Raw genomic sequence first — 10999 nt, 5'->3', positions numbered from 1 at the left:
TTGTTTGTTTATGCAAGTGCATGTGTTTGCATAACGTGTGTTTTGTGCAGTGCTATTTGCGTGTGTACTGCTGGTCCAGGTGATCCTGGGGGCCGTGGTGTGGTCTGTGGGGAGAGAAAGAGAGGGATAGGAGAGAGGCCCAGGCAGCTGTATTTGGAATAAACAGACATTACCCTGCTGTGTTCTAATTTACTGCAGAGTGGGAATTAAACTTTAAACTCGTCCCGCCCCTCTGCAGCCCAATACTGCATGCTTCTGGCCATCAACAACCACTTGCACAATGTGTGTTATTAAAGTGTTACTCCACTAAGAATCTAACTTTTTAGTATCGAATCACACCCCCTTTAAGCTTGAAAGGTACCTGTAAAGAATGTTGTCTTTTACAGTGACAAACCTTCCAGGGAAGCTTTGAATTTTTTTAGGGCAATAATACAACGCTTGGAGAGGTGGATTACTCGGCACAAGTGGTTTAAGATGCTTCTGTGAATGTTTTGATAGTTTGTACCCACTCTAAAAACTTGTCACCTTTGGAAACAATTGTAATGCACTGAATGAAGCTGTACATTGCTGCTGTTCACTGTCAACAATGGCACTTTTTACAGGGACTTTTCTAGCCCATTTGGGGCGAGTGTTTGATACTCAGAAGATAAACAAAAATCAGGATAATTTGAGTTATCCTAACAGCTATTCACAATCCATAGCCCACACAAGATTATAAATGCATTTCATAGTTTTGATAGTCGAACAAAAATAGTCTCAGGCCAAAGTCCAGGAATTTTCAAGATGTTTAACTTAATTCTTTTCCCATTATTCTTGATTAGTTTAAGGTTTCTTTATGGAATATGAATATTCTGTGATCGCATTCAGCTCAACATGAATGTTCCAATATTATTATTTTCCAGATGATAGTCATTAAAAAATTCTTTAACATTGTGTAATTATGAGTGCAAGACTAATTCACATTGCAGCAATATCTAATGTGTATGACCAGAATAATTACTGGGTTAAACATGCAATGAGATCTTGCCAAGAGCACTTTCTCATTGCAGGTTTACACTAGAGGATGACATGTGGCTTTCATATACGAATTAGTCAAATTCCTCATTTCTGGCAGTCAAACTCAAACAGGTTGGCCTTTTCTCTCGCTCTGTCTCTCTCTGCCCTGATGTTTTGCAACCACCAGGCCCACCACCTGGATGAGTGGATGACAAACAAACTGCAAATTTTCCTTCCAGTAACTGACCAAATAGATATTTATAACCAGCTGGTCACCTCCCCCACCCACTGGGCCCCCCTCTCCTCAGCCACGGCTGTGAGAGCTCCCTTTAAAGACCAGTTGTGTCACTTCTGGCTTTGTTCTTAAACAAAGAGAACTGCCCCTCATCTGCCCGTAATTGGGCCGACTCTTGGAATGTGCTTGATGTCTCCGCGCGGGCCATTGCTGCTCCAACAGACAGGCAAGGGGTTGCTGGGACATGGGAGATGAATGAGTGGAAATCAATGCACCCTTCCTTACTCTTGTCTTTACTCTTTTCTTTTACTTTCCTTGTAATTTTTCTTCCTTACCTCCCATTTCTTTCTTTTTTGTTCTCTGTTTCACCCCCTCTCAGCCACCTATTTTCTCAGGATAGAGGATCTCCCCATTAAAATAAAGAAACCCCACACTCATGGTAAATGTAACAGTGTGCCGATTGACTTCACTGGGTCTGTTTGGTCTCTCTGAGCTGCACCACCTCGCTAAGGTGGGGTGGTTGGACGCACTACAAGGCCGATCTGCGGCACATGTCACTAGCAGTTACTGAGGTGATGTTGACCATGGGCAGATGGTTGAGAGGGGATTGGAGGGTGTTTACTGCATTGTTACTAAAGGGAAGCAATTTAGAGAGTTCAAATTCCACTTGCAAGGAAGGAAAAAATGTTGAAACAGTAGTTGGCAGGCTACCAAAAGCCTGAGCCCCTAATTGTTTTCATTAATAGCAAATAATCTCAAAGTGCTTACTCTGTATTCTGGGAAACATTATGGTGTTATATTCAAGACGTGTACATCTGGGAAGTCTCTGAGGATTAGTTTGGAAATTTGTCTGTTGCAATCACATGAACCCCAGGTGAAAAGTTTTAGGACTTTTATGCTCCACCCACAGACACTAACGTGTAGTGTCTTTGTGGAGGTGTGTTGCACCTTTTCATGTTTAAGCAACCTTGTCCCCGCAATCCAACCCTTTGGTTTTGGTCATGAGTCATTTACTCCTGAATCCTTCACCTTTCACCCCTAGCTCCACTCTCCATGTCGCTCACTAGCTACCCTGGATAAGTAAATACATGATGTAATATGTGGTTTTTGCCTCCCACCCACCTCCACCCTCATCCAGTGGTGATTAAACTGGAGCACAGCAGTTTAAGGTGGGGATAGATGGGTGTGGTCCACAGGGTCCTGAAGAAGAGGAGGAGCTGGTAATAGATGAGGGCAAATGGAAGGGGATTTAACAAGACTGGCTTTGGGCAAATATGATGGAAAGGAGGGACACGTGCAGGTCACCAACAAGGTGGGACTGAAAGCAGAGACATCACGGCCATGGTTGATCTGTCTGGGCTGGGGCTCCTCCGTCCCTGCCAGCGGCTCCACCTTCCCCCGGCTGTCTGGGCTCCAGGTTCCAGGTGTGTGATTGGGGCTGTTGACTCCAGTACACGGCAGCCGCTGCCTGGCCCTGCTGCCCATAACGATCTCCTTCAGGGCTGCCAGACCCATTGTCATTCAGGCACACACCCCCCCCCCCAATTCACAAGTCTGATATCCCTCCGCACTGGAGCCTGGCTTGGGATGGGCTGCCTGACCGCTGTCACCGTGTTTGTTTGTGTGGGAGAATGTGAGCTTGTCAAGAATAATAAACCTCTTTATGTGTTGGTATCTTAATTACATTGTGTTCTTAGGGGCAGAACATCTTAATAACCAAGTTTGCTGTTTGTTCTTGTGTCTATGCTGCTGTCTCTTCTGTTATCTGACTTGAAAAACAAATGAAAAAAGACTTAACTCAAAACTTAAGTAGGTAAGAAATACAAAACTTGCTATTTTCTTTCTTGCCAAGATTTAAATTTTGGAATTTCTTATCATAAAGACTAGAAACAGCTGGTCAGCCTCTAACCAAAGTTTAATAAAGCGCCTCTCATGCTCACTAATTAACATGGTGTATCTTGTTTGTTTAATCTTTGAAAAAAAATAGCGTAAAACCAACAAGTCCTGACTGTTGTGTCCTCACTTGGGAACCTCCAGGTGAGGACACGACTCCAGGGAGTCACTGTGATCTTCTCATCTAACTCTATGTAAAAAAAAAAAAAAAAAGTGAATTTCTCAAGATGTCAAACATTCCCTGAACACACCACCAGACCACTGCTTCCTTAAAGGATGTGCTTTTGTCATGTCCAGTCAGAACAACAGGACATGCTGTATCTTTTCATAACGTGTACCAGTCTGCCTGCCTGGTTTGTGTCAGCAGACAGAAGTCTTTCACTTTAAGTAAAATCACTTGGTTTGAATGAGTCAGAGCACCTCAGGAATGCCATCTTTAGTCAACTAAACTTATCAGGAAAACTCTCTCAGTAACTGTACATGTAAGTTTTGATGTGCTCTCTTCAGCACGTCATAATAGACCAGCCCACACTCCTTTACATGCCAGCTGGGAGAAGAAAGAGTATGTGTCCAAACATTTTGGGAATTCCATTTTAAGAGACAAGATCAACGCAGAGGGCATGAAGGAGTTCAGAAAACAGGGCAGCGTGTAAATTACAAACTGTGTAAATTATTACTTGACGGTGACGTTGAACATTTTGCATTTTAAGGCGGCCGTTTGGGTATCAGTCACTTTCACCTCCACGGAAAAGTAAACTTGCTGGTAAAACAGACAGCCGTGGAGTGGAAAGTGCCAGGAAGATTAATGAGGTGCGTCTTTCCTCTCTTTCACACTATCCTTCTCTTTATCCCTCTGTTTGTCTGTGGGTCGATGTGTGTGGGGGTCCAGGTAGGGTGGCCCAATGGGGTAACATGCTGAAATAAACACGTAGAGGAGACAGCAGGGTGATGTTCCTCTCACTCAGCTTTATACAGATCAAACAGGGAGCTAGTGTTACCTTGTTTAGACAAACACCTTCTACAGCTCATTTTCTCCTCACATTTCTCCTGTAAGCCTCTTCAGTTTACACACTTACTACCTAACTTGTCTTCTTGCCAAATGTGAAAGAAATAGTCTGACTTTATGGGAACTACGCTTATTAGCTTTCTTGCCAAGAGTTAGATGATCAATGCCACACTCATACTGTTTGACTGTTAAACTGGCCGGTCTAACTCTCTGCAAAAAAAAAAAAAAAGTGGATACACATACAGTGTTCGTATTCATTCATGATCGTCTGCTTGTTTGTGCTGCACTGCTGTCAAACCGACTGCCTTTTATTATCTCTTCCAGGAAAGATGACAATCCCTACATAAGCACGGAGGCGCTGGCTAATGCATTGTCTGCAAGTAAACTCTTTCAGATCCGCCTGTCATTTACAAGGTGAGGGTTCTGCCCTTAGGACCTCTGCGGAGACCTACATGTGTTGGGCTGATCGTCAGTGTTTTCAGATGATGTTTCACACTGTCAGGGTTGACTTATCTGAGTGGGGAAAAGTTCCCGGGGAATAGACATATCCCACAGACGGCTTTGGAATGTTTTCACAGAACGGCCTGTGGGGACTCTCAAAGACGGGCAAAGTCCAGACTGTGCAGAACTGCCACCGTGGAAACAGAGCGAGAAATTATGAGCAGTTTTCAGTGTTGCAATTGTTTTCTATCAGTCTATTTGGATTATTGACTAATTAATTATTTCACTTGATATTCTCAGTAAGAATAGGGGCCTCCAAGTGATGTTTGGTTACATGCCACGATGGCTGGTAAAGCGCAAAGACACACCACAAAACCCAGTGGTCATTTTATGTTCCTGCTCTGGTGACCCAGCTCAGATTTTATTTTTTCACTGCTTCCACTGTCGATGCTTAAACCGATTAGATTGTGGTATTATGAGAGATAAATAGTAGGAGAGGTCTCACTAGGAGTCAAACGATGCTAAATATGAAGGTACTTGTGGTAAAGTGGTTTTCACAGAACGTGTCCACCAAATTCTACATTTTGTTACACAAGCTTGGTTAAAAAAAAAAAAAAAAAAATGAGCGCACATGTTGAAATAGTTGGTTCCTCACCTAGAAGAGAAAAGGCCTGCGTTGTGGCCCAAGTTTGGACCTATTTATAGTTGGCAGAAATATCCCCTTCTTTCAATTTCTTTCGTCCTCCCCCTTCCTTTCCTTTCTTTTCTAGCAGAGGAGCTGAGAGATGGGACCGCAAGTCCCCTCAGAGGCTTGGTCCTCCATCAGTATCCTTAATGGATGTCAGATGTTTGTGAGAGGAGACCGTAGCGTGAGTGTGTTTCATGTTAGTTCTCAGTGTGATGAGCAGGGAAGCAGCTGGAGATGAACAGAAACTGCCCTGGCCCCCCTTACAATACCTCCATTTTTTATCCCCCACTTCTGTCTTTCCAAGTAATGCTCTCCTGCTTTTCCCAGTGTAATATATTGGTATTAATAAAGGCAAACAAAGGCAAACACTCAGTAATGGGAGAGGAGAGGAAGATATTTTGGTTTCCTGGAGAACCAGACAGCAGCCTCTTTACATGTTCTCACTATAAATCTCGTGGCAGTTTCAATGGTTGGATGGCCATGCTCTGTGTTAACGTTTTCCTGAGTTGATTACAAAGGAGTTCAAGGGAATGCTCTGTTATTGCTTACAGCCATGGTACCTAATAGTATGCTACAGTGGAACACTTCAATCGCACGCGCTGTCATACAATATCAATTTGGACCTCTGGAGGAATTTGTTATTCACCAAAGCAATTGCAGCACAGAGATGGTCCTTTAATGTAAGCTGCATCTGAGCGAACACAACTGAAGGCCTATCCCCTTCTGGCAATGCAACTCACCTCCCAATTGCTTAATAGGAATTCAAGTTTCCCACAAACGTCCCTGTTGGAACAGCATCCTTTTACCGCAAGCATTAAACACAGCAGCTCGAATTTCTTCTGCCTTCATTTTATTTGTATCACTTGAGGGTTTTTTCTATGGAATATTGCTCCTCTGGGAGAGCTAAGGGATGAGGACAGTGCTGGGCTGCTGAGCCTAATGAGTAAATAATCCGGCATGTTGGTGGACAGGATGATGTTGACTACACTTTATAAGGTGATGGAAAATAAATAAATCCAGGTGTTTGTGAAGAAGAACGAATTTAATGCATGAGTCAATATGAGTATTTCAGTGAGTATCACAGTGAGTAGGCCTAAGACTGGGAATGGGTTGATGTGTGGGCCAAGCCACTAAGTGGAGCAAGGGGAGTTGAGAAGTGTTCGAATTAGACTACGTCCGAAAACAGCATTTACATGTGAAAACAATGTGCATCTGCACTTGTGTTTAGACTGATTTCAGGTTTTTGGAAAAATCTCTAAATTTCTAAAATTCCAAAACAATAGAAAAACAGACAGTATAGGCTCTTCTTCTTTGTCTTTTTTCTTTTGGCAAACAACAAAAGTGAGCATCACAACCGACATCTGGTATGGAGCGGGACAGACAGTGTTTGTTTTTCTGAGTCTCAACTTCTGCTCTGTACCCTACAGGTGGCAACCTGTGTTTTAATACAGCCAAAGTAACAATTTAGTTGTTCTCTGAGATTTGATTGTGGCTCAGTCCCGGGTGAATAGTTTTTGTTGTGTATTTGACATGATTTGTGTTTCCCTCTACCTTAACCGGAGCCCAGATTTATCCCTAACCCTGACCAGTCTTTTTCTGTGATGCCTAACCTCAACCCAACCCTACTCCCAACTCCCTCCAGTTACCTCTGCGACGCCTTAACCCAACCACAAAGAGAATGTTGCACGAAACACATTTTAGAAAATTATTCATTGCAGAGACTATGTTTGAAAAGCTTTTTGTGGAGGGGAGGTCAGAATCCGTAAGATTTACACATCTTCTGAAAACGTCTTTCAATATTTAGAAAAAGAGAGAATCAAGAAAAATGAAAAAAATATTAAGACATAGAGACGAAATGTAACAGAGAATCAGAGGAGGTTCGTTTGTGAGGGAGCTGAGGGCAACTGGGGTTGAGGCAGGTTGGCTGATCGTTGGGGAATTTGAGCGGGCAGCCAGTTGGTTGGCTTCCCTTTGCTCTGCAGGACGAGGGTGGAGGGCCTCATTATATCTCTTTCCAAGTCGGGCCCTTAAGTCCGTCTCCTCAGCGCCTGTTCTGTTTGTTTAGAGAGCCAGAGCCTTTTTAAGCTACGTTTGGCCTAATGAGCCCATTATCTGCCAATGATCCACAAAGAGGCCCTCCTCTCTCTCGCTCCCTCTCCCTCTACCTCCCTGTGTAGTAGCTCGCCCTCGCCCCTCTTGCTCTCCCCTTCCCCACCTCTCACCCTATTTTTCTGTCACTTTCCCCCCTTTTTCTTGTGCACAACTCCCTCGTTCTCCATCCACCTTGTTTAGCTCATTTTCTCCTCCCTGCTGCTCTGCTCTTTTTTTTTTTTTTTTTTCCCAAACCTGTCACACACTGTGCTCATTTCTTTCCCTCAGGACAACAGCGTAGCCTCCTTCCTTTTAAAAACACCCGCCTCCATCTCCTTTGAGGCGGTGCGTTTTATGTCGTTGTTGGGAACCACTTTGGTCTGGTTTTAACTGCCTCACACCTGCAGACATTGTTGCCTCTCTTCATCACAGCTGACAGTATGAGTTAACAGTACCAACAGAGGGCAGTTGTCTTCAGGGGAGTGCTGAGGAAGATTTGTGAGGACCCCATCAGGAGCATGATACCTACAGGATGCTGACCTTCACTTTGGGAATAAAAACTATGCGTCTGGATGCGTTTTCATGTGGTGCAGCATGTGTTCATCTGCGTAGGCTCACATGTCCATGAGTTGTATTGCAGGTGTTGCAGGTGGGCAATTGGGAGTACATTCTCAGACACCTCCTGTACTCAGTATGTGCTGTCTCTTATACACATCTGGATCAGCTCTCTGTTCGGGCCCGGTCGCCCCGTTAACAGTGAGGGCTTAATTATGGTGATCTGGTAATAGCGCAGAGAATGGAAGGATGGAAGGAATGCTGTCCTCATGGCCATGCTCACAGCAGGATTAACTGCACGAGCTGCACTCTCCAACCTCCACAAGCTTGACGACCCCTCTCACAGCTGCTTTTGTCTTGCGCTCCAAAGAAGGAGGGTGTGAGGAGGAGGAGGGAGGAGGAGGAAGAAAAGAGAAAGAAAAAGACAAAGAAAATGAATCTGCAGGGTGCAGGATCTTAATTCGATTTAATGAAGGGAGTTTGAAGTCTGAGAGGCTTTGCAGTCGCACACCTCCGCAGACACGTACACATGCACACACACTCGGCACTCACTCATGTAGGTCCTATTGATCTGTTGGAACAAACCCTATTATGGGCAATTATGTTATTCACCAGCCATGGCAAATCCATTTCTTTGCTTTCATTACTTGCTAATACACGGAAAGGAAATCTATTAAGCTTGAGCGTGATGCTTCCTGTTAGCGCTGAGTGTGAGATCGGAAATCTTTGTTTCCGTCTCTCTGTAATGCTTTTGTCTCACATCACTTTGAATCTGATTCTCAAGGAGAAAAAAAAAAAGACTTCAAAAGAAAAATAACTCAACATTTGTTCTTGTTTTTTCTTACCTATAATTGACCCAAAGAGGATTTGGCTCAATAAGAGCCAAACACTTCCACAACCAGTGTGATTTTCAACTTGTATCTCGATTTTTTGTGCATGTATTTGTAGTAGCTTGGGTTGAACTTGCAGAGCAGAGAATTGAGCAGTGCATCAGACATTGCCATAAAGCAAAAGCAATCACAAAAGAAGGCCTCTCTTTGCACCCACTTATTGCCCCTTTTTCCCCTTCTTTAAAAAAAAAAAAAAAGAACAAGCAAAACCAGTCTCTCCATCTCTCCACCAATGCAGGAGAAGCCCATTACTATGTTCATCTTCTCAACGTTTGACAGGTGGAAGTAGAACTTTGGGGTTTATGTTTTAATTATAAAGAATTCCAGATGTGGAGGGGGGCTCATAAATTAGAAGCAGAGCTACTCAAATGTCTTTTTTCAAAGGGACCATGCGGGTCAGCATCTGCTTCTCATTGTAGCCAATGTTATTAAGGGCCCTGACTACAGAAAGGCCCAAGTCCCCCGTCTGGCCCCACAATAATTGACACTATTAAATGTGCCTAAACAGATTTAGAGCGTCCAGAAAAGTTACATTTGTCTTGCAGAATGACTCTAATCATCTATTTTAGATTGAAGGGACCTAAAGAGGAGGAACCAACCACCTAATCTGGTGCATGATAGAGAGGGAGCGAGAAAAGAAAAAAGGCAAAGCAGAAAGCAGGGAAAGCTGAAAAAATGCACAAGTACAAACAAATTAGGCCAGAATGGCTCTGTGTAGGAATGTCAGGGAGGGCGGGAGGGAACGACAGAGAGGAGGAGAGAGGTCGGAGCTGTATTACCACACTCCAGACCATGCTGCTCAGGCTGGAGCGGGTTGAGCCGAATGCACATGGCTGGCTTTACAAAAGCACCAGTCATGAAAGACCATCTGCTCCACTCCTCTGGTGATCTTTTAAACCCACATTAATGCAGTTTTTTCTCTTTCTGGAGTGATGTGATACATTGAGCGATTTTCTCCTTTCTCTGGGGATTGATTCTTTCTGTTGGCCAGTGTTTGAGAGAGGATATATTTAACAAGGTATGAGTTTGATTTCTGATGTATGCCTATTATTTTGGACGGGCATGTTTGAAGCCCTTCCGCTGCTACAGAATCAGGAGCGGAGGCAGAGGGAGGTCCTGCAAGCCGATTGGCTGCGGAAACTCTTGTTTGTAGTCGGTTTTGGCCGGTGGGTGCAACAGAGGAGGGAGGGAGGGGGTGCAAGATGCATGGGAAGGGGTGTAGAGGGTCATAAGGTTGTGCTTGGGTTGGTGTGAGGGTGCGATGTTTCTCTACGGTGCGGGGCCAAAAAAAAAAAAGATAAAAAAAGAAACAACTCCTTCATCCAAAAAGTGGAGCCAGATCGGCAGAAGTAAAGTGGGGCAGGAACTCTCAGGGGTGTGATTGAAAGGGTGAGAAGTTAATTTGGCAGCTTTTCCTCCTCGCTTTGCTAATGTTTCCTCTCAGGACTGAACACCCTCAGCACCCCCTCCGCCACCTCACCTCTCCAAACTCTCTAACCCCCAGACACCCACTTCCCCACCACCCACTCACCCAACTTCCACTTTCAAGCCCCCTCCAAACAAACACACACACTCCTGCAACCATACCTATGCCATGGTTTGCTTCTTCAAACATGTACACGCCTTGTTTCCATTTCTCACTACCCCTCCTCTTCTTCGTTTTCCCTCTTATCCTCTCACCATAAGCTGTCCGCCCCCTCCCACACCCTCGTGAAAAAGCACCCTCTATCACAGCAGTGCACGCTGACCCGAGACGAAACCTTTTCTCCCCAGGAAACATCCTGCTCTGAAACACTTTGGCTCAAGTGTGTTTTCTCCTGGGACATGGAGAGGAGGGCGGGTGGGGGTGTCTGAGGTGATGGTGGTGTGGTACTTGAGTTAAATGGAGACCATGTTGGTGTATCTTCACGGCCTGTCAATCAGAAGCCCGCTGATGTGTAGGGGGGCTCTGCTACGGCTCAGGAGAGGATGAAGGGTCATGTGGGGCAGTTGCGAAGGTGGTGGTTGTGGTGGGTAATGGGGTCGGTGTGTACATAAATGTGTGTGTGTGTGTGTGTGTGCATGTGGTGTGTGTGTTGCACAGGAGAGAACCACATGGTGTCCTTGCTCTCCTCACTCACCACATGCAGGATCACTCCCATCAACAGAAGAGTGTTGCTGGGAGGGGAGTGTTGCTGGTTACACAGAGGAGAGGGTGAAAAGGG

Source organism: Seriola lalandi, unplaced genomic scaffold (assembly GCF_002814215.2).
Source record: "Seriola lalandi dorsalis isolate HSWRI2012SDOR001 ecotype SW California unplaced genomic scaffold, Sedor1 jcf7180002053102, whole genome shotgun sequence".
Lineage (NCBI taxonomy): Eukaryota > Metazoa > Chordata > Actinopteri > Carangiformes > Carangidae > Seriola > Seriola lalandi.
Note: the sequence above shows the minus strand (reverse complement) of the source record.